Source organism: Microtus ochrogaster, chromosome 5 (assembly GCF_000317375.1).
Source record: "Microtus ochrogaster isolate Prairie Vole_2 chromosome 5, MicOch1.0, whole genome shotgun sequence".
Lineage (NCBI taxonomy): Eukaryota > Metazoa > Chordata > Mammalia > Rodentia > Cricetidae > Microtus > Microtus ochrogaster.
In genome coordinates, this window is record NC_022012.1 from 50,478,522 (window position 1) to 50,485,844 (window position 7,323).

General features: G+C 35.3%; 1 protein-coding gene across 3 annotated transcripts in view; it reads right to left on the minus strand.

Moving 5' to 3' along the window:
• The window catches only part of Peak1 (pseudopodium enriched atypical kinase 1), a 230,639-nt gene that overhangs the window by 129,432 nt on the left and 93,884 nt on the right, over positions 1-7,323 (minus strand). For all 3 annotated transcript variants that reach the window (XM_013346256.2, XM_026779029.1, XM_026779030.1), the window contains one exon: positions 2,230-2,387. The gene's annotated coding sequence lies outside the window, so the exon portion shown is untranslated. The remainder of the gene's footprint in view (positions 1-2,229; positions 2,388-7,323) is intronic.

Consider the following 7,323-nt stretch of genomic DNA (forward strand, 5'->3'; position numbering starts at 1 on the left):
GATCTGTAAGTTTTTTTCCCCTTTAAATAAATACTACCCTATTAATTATAATTCCAAACTGCTGTGGCATTGTTTGTGACTTACGCCTACACAGTTAGGATTAGAGAGACCACTCAGTTGTTAAGGCATTTGCTGTGTATGCATGAAGACCTACATTCAACTTCAGAGTGCCCACATAAATGTTGTATAGGTGTGGCAGCCCTCCTATAATCCCAAGGCTTGGGAGGGAAACACAAGGCCAACCAACTAGCTAGTCTCAATGAACTGGCAAGATCTGGGTTCAACTGATAACCACTGCCTGTGGAAGTTCAATTTTAATTATCAACAAACTGACACAATCTAGAATCTCCTGAGAATGGTTTCTGGAACTGTCCAGGTCATGCTAGCCTGTGTGCATATCTCTGTACATTAATTGAGGTAGAAAACCTACCCACTGGGGGTGGCATTATTCCCTAGGCAGGGAGATCCTGAACTGCGGAACACTGGAGAATGTGAGCTGAGCATAAGAATGCGTGTGTTGATTTTCTCTCTGCTCTAGATTGGGGATGTGATTCAAGTTCCTGCAACGATGGACTCTTACTTGAAAATGAGAACTTAAAATAAACCCTTTCTCCCCTAAGTTGGCTTTGCCAGGGTATTTTAATACAACAACAGAAATGAAACAAAAGCAATGCTCCATAAGTTAGGTGAAGAGTCCTGAGGTAGATCTGATGTCAACTGTGGGAACACGTATGCAAACACCCACTTGTGTTCTCAGACCACAATCAAAGTTATAGTTCAGACACCATAAGAAGCTGCAAATATATGAATCTTTATAAACATTCATTCAAACAATTTTGGCCTAAGATCAAGAGTTAAGAAACTGATTATCCCAAGTTTTTCCAAATGTGTTCTCAGCCTTGCTTGACATCTAACAGTCTTTTAAATATCAAAAGAAGAAAAACTTCACAGTCTCTCCAAATCTCTTTCTTTCTATTCTGGATGCTCTATTGTTTTTTTAAAGGAAGAAAGGGTCAAAAAGAAAATAAATATGAAATTACAACTTCAAACATGAAAGAACAGATCTGATATCAAGTAAGGAAACTAAAATAAAATTTAGTAGGTAATTGTGCAAAATCTTTAAGGCATTGGTCTTATTTGGTGGAAAGGGAAAACATGTTTGAACGACAGACAATATAGATCATATTCCTTTCCATTAAGTTTATGCTCTTGTAAGAAGCTTGAGTAAAGAACCTAAAAATTCCTTTGAACAAACATTAAGAACCAAAGAAGTCTGAGAGTAAAGCTGTGAGAAAACCAATTTCCTAGGCGGGCAGAGGCGGTGGTGTCACCTTTGTTTATTTATTTTCTAGCTGGGAATGATGGCTCACGCCTTTAATCCCAGCATTTAGAAGTTCCATGCCAGCCAAAGCTACATGACGAGACCCTATCTCAAAAATAAGTAAGTAGGTAAATAAATAATAAGAGCAGTTTTCTGACTGTGCCACATTTCTTGTTTGTTTCTACCAAAAGCCACAGTATAGAAATAATCCCCTTTCTCTCTTATTTCAGTAACAGTTATTGGGTTCATTTCTTATTTTCTTTGTGGAATACTACTGATTACCTCCTTAAAAGATAGTTGCACCTAGCGGTGGTGGGGCACTCAGAAGATAGGAGTTCAAAACCAACCTCAACTCACACACAATCACACACAATCTCACACACACACACACACACACACACACACACACACACACACACACACACACACACACACACACACACATACACGCCACACACACCACACATCCCATCTCAAAACAAAGCAAAAAAAAAAAAAAAATCCAGGCTGGGGATGCCTGCCAATGGTGGAGTGAACATCCGGTTACACGCTGGGCCAACTCCAGCACCAAAGCAGGAAAACTGATTGCTATCATAGAACTAATGATTATAAAACTAGCAACAATTTTTTTTTTTTTTTGAGACACGGTGTATACCTTTAATCAGGGTGGATCTCTGTGAATTCAAGGCCAGCCTGGTCAACAGAGCAAGTTCCAGAACGGCCAAGGCTGAGAAACCCTGTCTCAAAAAAACCAAAACCAAAATTGAAACAAAACAAAACAAAACAAAAAAACCCAACAGTTTCTTCCATAGTTTGGCAGTTGTCTGGCCAATATTCAAACTTCAAAAGGAGTGCTTTCTAGTGCCCTAAAACTTTAGTGGACAACATGATAGGAGAACTCTGGTTACCATTTAACTCTGAAGCACTTTGTTCCTTGTGGTGACCAAGATAGTTTAGCAGCAAGTGTTACATTCCTTTAAAATTTCAAAGTGATTCAAATCTTCTTATGATGAATGGCCTTTCTTCCTTGCCTCTCATTCCTGTATTCTAAAGGTACCAGTGTTTCCTGCAAGAGAAAAAAAATAAAGACATAAGCTGAAGGGCCAAGTAATTTAAAATACATTGAATTTGTGTCTTTGTCTTTAGAGATTCTGAATTTTACCCTCATCCAGTAGAATTACGAGTCATCTAATTAACTTAAGAAGTAACTTCCTTATTTAGGTGGAGACAAATACAACCTCACACACTTGAGAATTCCGGTCATACTTACAAACCAAGTATCTTAAAAGAACCTAAAGAATACTGATGTTAAAGATTTTGTAAAATTTCATTTGATTGTCCTGAGACTCATTTTTACAAGAAACATGTTGGTATTTATTGACTGGGAATATTTGCTCCAGCTATCTCCAAATGCAAATATTTAATTAGCCACTTAGCAATTTGAAATTCAAGGATAAAATATAATTATGAACAGGCTGAAGATACAAAATTACAATTTTTTTTAACCTACTTATGACTTTGGGGAATCCAGTTTAAGGGTTCTAAACTGGTGAAATCCCCAATATGGTTCTTGCACAACACCAATAAAGAAAAATGACTAGAGGAGAAACTGAAAGATGGATATTATCACTCTAAAGTGATTCCTGGGGCTTGGGAGACTGCCCAGCTGTTAGAGGATAGGCTTACAACTAAAATAGAAATGATTCCTGATTATGCTTCTATAATATAAGATTAAATCCTCCAATACATATCAAAATTTAAAAAGGACTTTAAAAAGAGAGGTTTTGGAAAGTAGTCTATCAAATGCTATCTAAACTGAACACAGATATGTTATTCTTAATGTATTTTATAGTGTTTATAACATTAATGTGACACAATATTGAGCAGTATGTAGGAATTACCAAAATATTTAAGTCTTGTAGAACAATATCAAAATTATTTAGTCTTTTTTCCACTGTAAATCCTTAGAAAAGAAAAATGCACTTTATGTTACTTTTAGTTTTAAAATTGAGTAAGAAAAAGTACACAGAGACAGAAAAACAATTCCCCAAGGGTAGGTTTCAGCTACTTCTACAGTACCTACCTGTAAGTTACCCAAATTATTTTGCTGATTATTTTATTCTTGGACTTGAAGATGACCTATTATAATATAGTCTAACTTCACTCCCAAATACAAAATGGAAAGTAGTAAAAACTTTAATTCAATCTACTCATTTCAAATGTCTGATTTCTAGATAGGTTAGTTAGGATCTTAAATCTTCATGTACTCTAAAACTGACTCTTAATGATGAATTTGGTCCATTTATGTTTAATGTAAATATTGAAATGCTTGGGTTCAAAAATACCATTTAAATGTTTCCTATTTCTTCTGTTTCTGTTCCTTATTTGTTTTGTTTATCTTTTATTGCCTTAGTTTCAGTAAAATATTTTTCAGTGTTTTAATTTAATGGCATATAGATCACAATATGCATTCTCGAATTACCACAATTTATTTAAAGTTACTAGCAAGCAAATCAGAATCTTGAAATATCTGTCATATACTTTAATTCTCCCTTTAATACTCCAATAACATATTAAATTCTATATGCATTATAAAACTAGTCAGCTGTCTTTTAACAAAATACAAAAAGAAAGACCTTTTACATTTCATTTCTTCCATAGAACTAAGTTTCTACCTAATACCATATCTCTCAATTTAAAAATTCTTAGCATTTTAATAATATACTTATATTGACAATGAACTACCTAATTTTTTATTTGTCCTAATTTGTATTTGTTTTGTCTTTTTTTTCCCCTAAAGGATACATTCTTTGAAAACAGACTTTTAAGGTAAGACCTTTTTAAAGCTGGATGTGGTAATGCTACTACTTAAGACACTGACTTCAAGTTCAAGGCTTGAGTCTGGGCCTAGCATTGGTGGCATAGTGAGACCCCGTGTCAAAATAAAGGGATGCAAAATACAGCTGAGTAGTAGAGGCCAGAGAACATTTTTGTGAGACTGGTTCCTCTCCTTCCACCTTTACCAGAGTTTGGATGTGGAGGTCCAAGAAGAATGTGCAGGAGTCTGTTCTTTCTTTCTACTAATGGGTGCCAGGTATTAAACTCAAGTCTTCAGGATTGGCAGCAAGCACCTTTAACCACTGAGCCATTTCATAGGCCCTATTCTAAGCTTCTTAACCATACTGAGTTTTGAGTTATTGCTTACTGACTTCAACATTTAGATTGTTCTTTTGTCTTCATTGATAATTTATTCCTGTTTCATCACAAGTATAGAAATTTCTAATATAGATGAAACAATAAGGGTAATAAGCTGCAGTCACCCTAAACTTTTCTTTCTTTGAATGATGCTCACTTCTCTTCTAAAGTACAGGAAACACTAGTTCTAGATACCTTCAGGTTCTGGAAACTTAGTTTTATCTTATTAAAAAGGATATTTTTAAGTTTCCCCCTTAATTCAGAGATAAATCTTTAAGGCCTTAGACATAGCATTTACTTTTAAAGTAGAACATTTCTGAGCTTGAATTGGAAAATCTGTTGAATTTTAAAAACAAACAAAGAAACAAAAACTACTCTATCTTGGAAGGTCTCAGATTCCAAATCTGATCATTCAATGAATTAAAAGGAATTTTTATGTAAATTTCTCAGGCTCCCTGATTTTTGGAGTTACAGCACCAAATTCCAGAATTTACACAGAGTTGTACAGGAGTAACCTATAAATGTAGAATTAAAAATCTGTATCATGAAAATTGTTATTATATAATTGTATATGTGCAATAACATCTTTATAGAAAATATACTCTAAAGCAGTAGTTCTCAATCTCCCTATGTGTCAACCCTTTAATACAGTTCCTCATGTTGTAGTGACCCCAACCATAAAATTATTTTGTTGCTATTTCACAACTGTAATTTTGCTAATGTTATGAATTGTAATGTAAATATTTTCCGAGACATAAGATTGTCAAGGGGGTCAAGACCCACAAGTTGAGAACCACTGCGTGAAAGTATTCAGAGGTAATGGATCAAGGTAAGTTACTCCCACGTGATTCAGGAAACATACTTTGTAACTTGTTTGTGAAGATATGTTATAAAACAGAAAAATATAAATAAACCCAGTCAGTTCTAAAATAATTGAAGAATAAGCATTTCTGTGGATAGTTATTTTTACTGTGCTGTTTGATGATTTATAACACATGTTAGCATATTAGATATCAATGCAAATTAGACAGTAAATTCTTTTTTATCTAACCACATATAAATAAATTACATATTACGTATCAATGCAAATTAGACAGAAAATTCATCTTTCCCCTAACCACACATAAATAAATTACATACTTTGAACCAATATGGTTAAAGTTAGTGTTTTAAGAAAAGACACAAACTTTCCTTTCATAGTTATATTCTAAAGAAGAAGGAACGGAGGAGGAACCAGACAATGACATGACAAATTTCCAATGGTAATAAAAGCTCTGAAAAAATTGGTGTCAAAGTATAAATTACAAGATGGAGGCTCATTATGTATTTGTTTAAGGTTTTTATGATATGACTTCATTATGCAACTCTAGGCTATCTTAGATCTCACTATGCAGACCAAGCTGGCCTTGAACTAACAGTTATCCTTCTGCCTCTGTCTTTGCCTCTGCCTCCACCTCTCAAGTGCTGGGATTATAAGCATGAGCCAATAAAGCCAGCTGAATATGCAATTTTTGGATAGTGTATTCAAAATTGCTTTTCAATTAACTGATACACAAGTTGGAACTGAAGAAAATGAGCCAAATATAAGTGGAAACCATTAAATAAGAATTCTGTATGCAAGACATACAGGTTACAAGATAGTAATGACATATGCCTCTCAAAAGTATGGCTTGAATAAACTTTATGGACAGAACACCATATTAACTCTGTTTGAGACATATTGTAAATCAGGTGGTGGTGGTGCTCAAGAGGCACAGGGAGGCAGATCTCTGAGTTCAAGGTCAGATTGATCTACAAAATTAGTTCAGGATAGCCAAGGCTTTTCAATATATTTTCTATTCTAACAGGCCAACAGAACTATGTGGAAGACATTCCAGAAGAGCAGGCAATGATAAAAGGAAGATTTGGTCCAGGACTGAAAAGTTAAGAATAATCCAGAATCTTTTAAGTGCAATTAATATGAAGTTAAAAATAATATAAGAGGGCTGGAGAGATGGCTCAGAGGTTAAGAGCACTGACTACTCTTCCTGAGGTCCTGAGTTCGATTCCCAGCAACCACATGGTGGCTTACAACCATCTGTAATGAGATCTGGTGCCCTCTTTGGGCCAGCAAGCATACAGACAGAACACTGTATACATAATAAATAAATAAATCTTTTTAAAAAAATCATATAAGAGAACTTTTTTGTTCATTAAAAACTGGTCAACTTCAGCACAAAATAGATGTGATGGTTAACAGTGGTTGCCATGACAACTCAACGGATGCAGAATCACCTAGGAGTCAGACCTGTAAGGAAATTTCGAATAGGTTAACTAAGGTGGGAAGACCTACTCAAAACGTCTGTGTCCTCATTCTGAGGAGTGGGGTTCTGGACCAAAAGTGAACTGAGCATCAGAATTCACCTCTTTTCTTAACAGAGGATGCAATGTAACAGCTGCCAAATGCTTCTGCCATCCTGCCTTCCCTGACACAATGGATTATCCCCTCAAAAATGAGCTAAAATAAGCCCTGGCTTCCTCAGGCAGCTTTCACTAGGTATTTTGCCACTGCAATGATAAAAGTAACTAACATGACAACTAAATTTAGAATATGCGTATTACTGATTTCAGAACAGTAGTGATAGGCACACTGAAACACAACCCAGGGGAAGGAATCTAGTCTGCATGATTAAAAAGAGACAACGTGCAAACTGGTAGAGATGAACTAGATGTCAGTGCCAGTTCTTTAGTTTGCTGAGGATGTCCTGGTGCATTTTGTTTGGGGTGTGTGTGTGTGTGTGTGTGTGTGTGTGTGTGTGAGAGAGAGA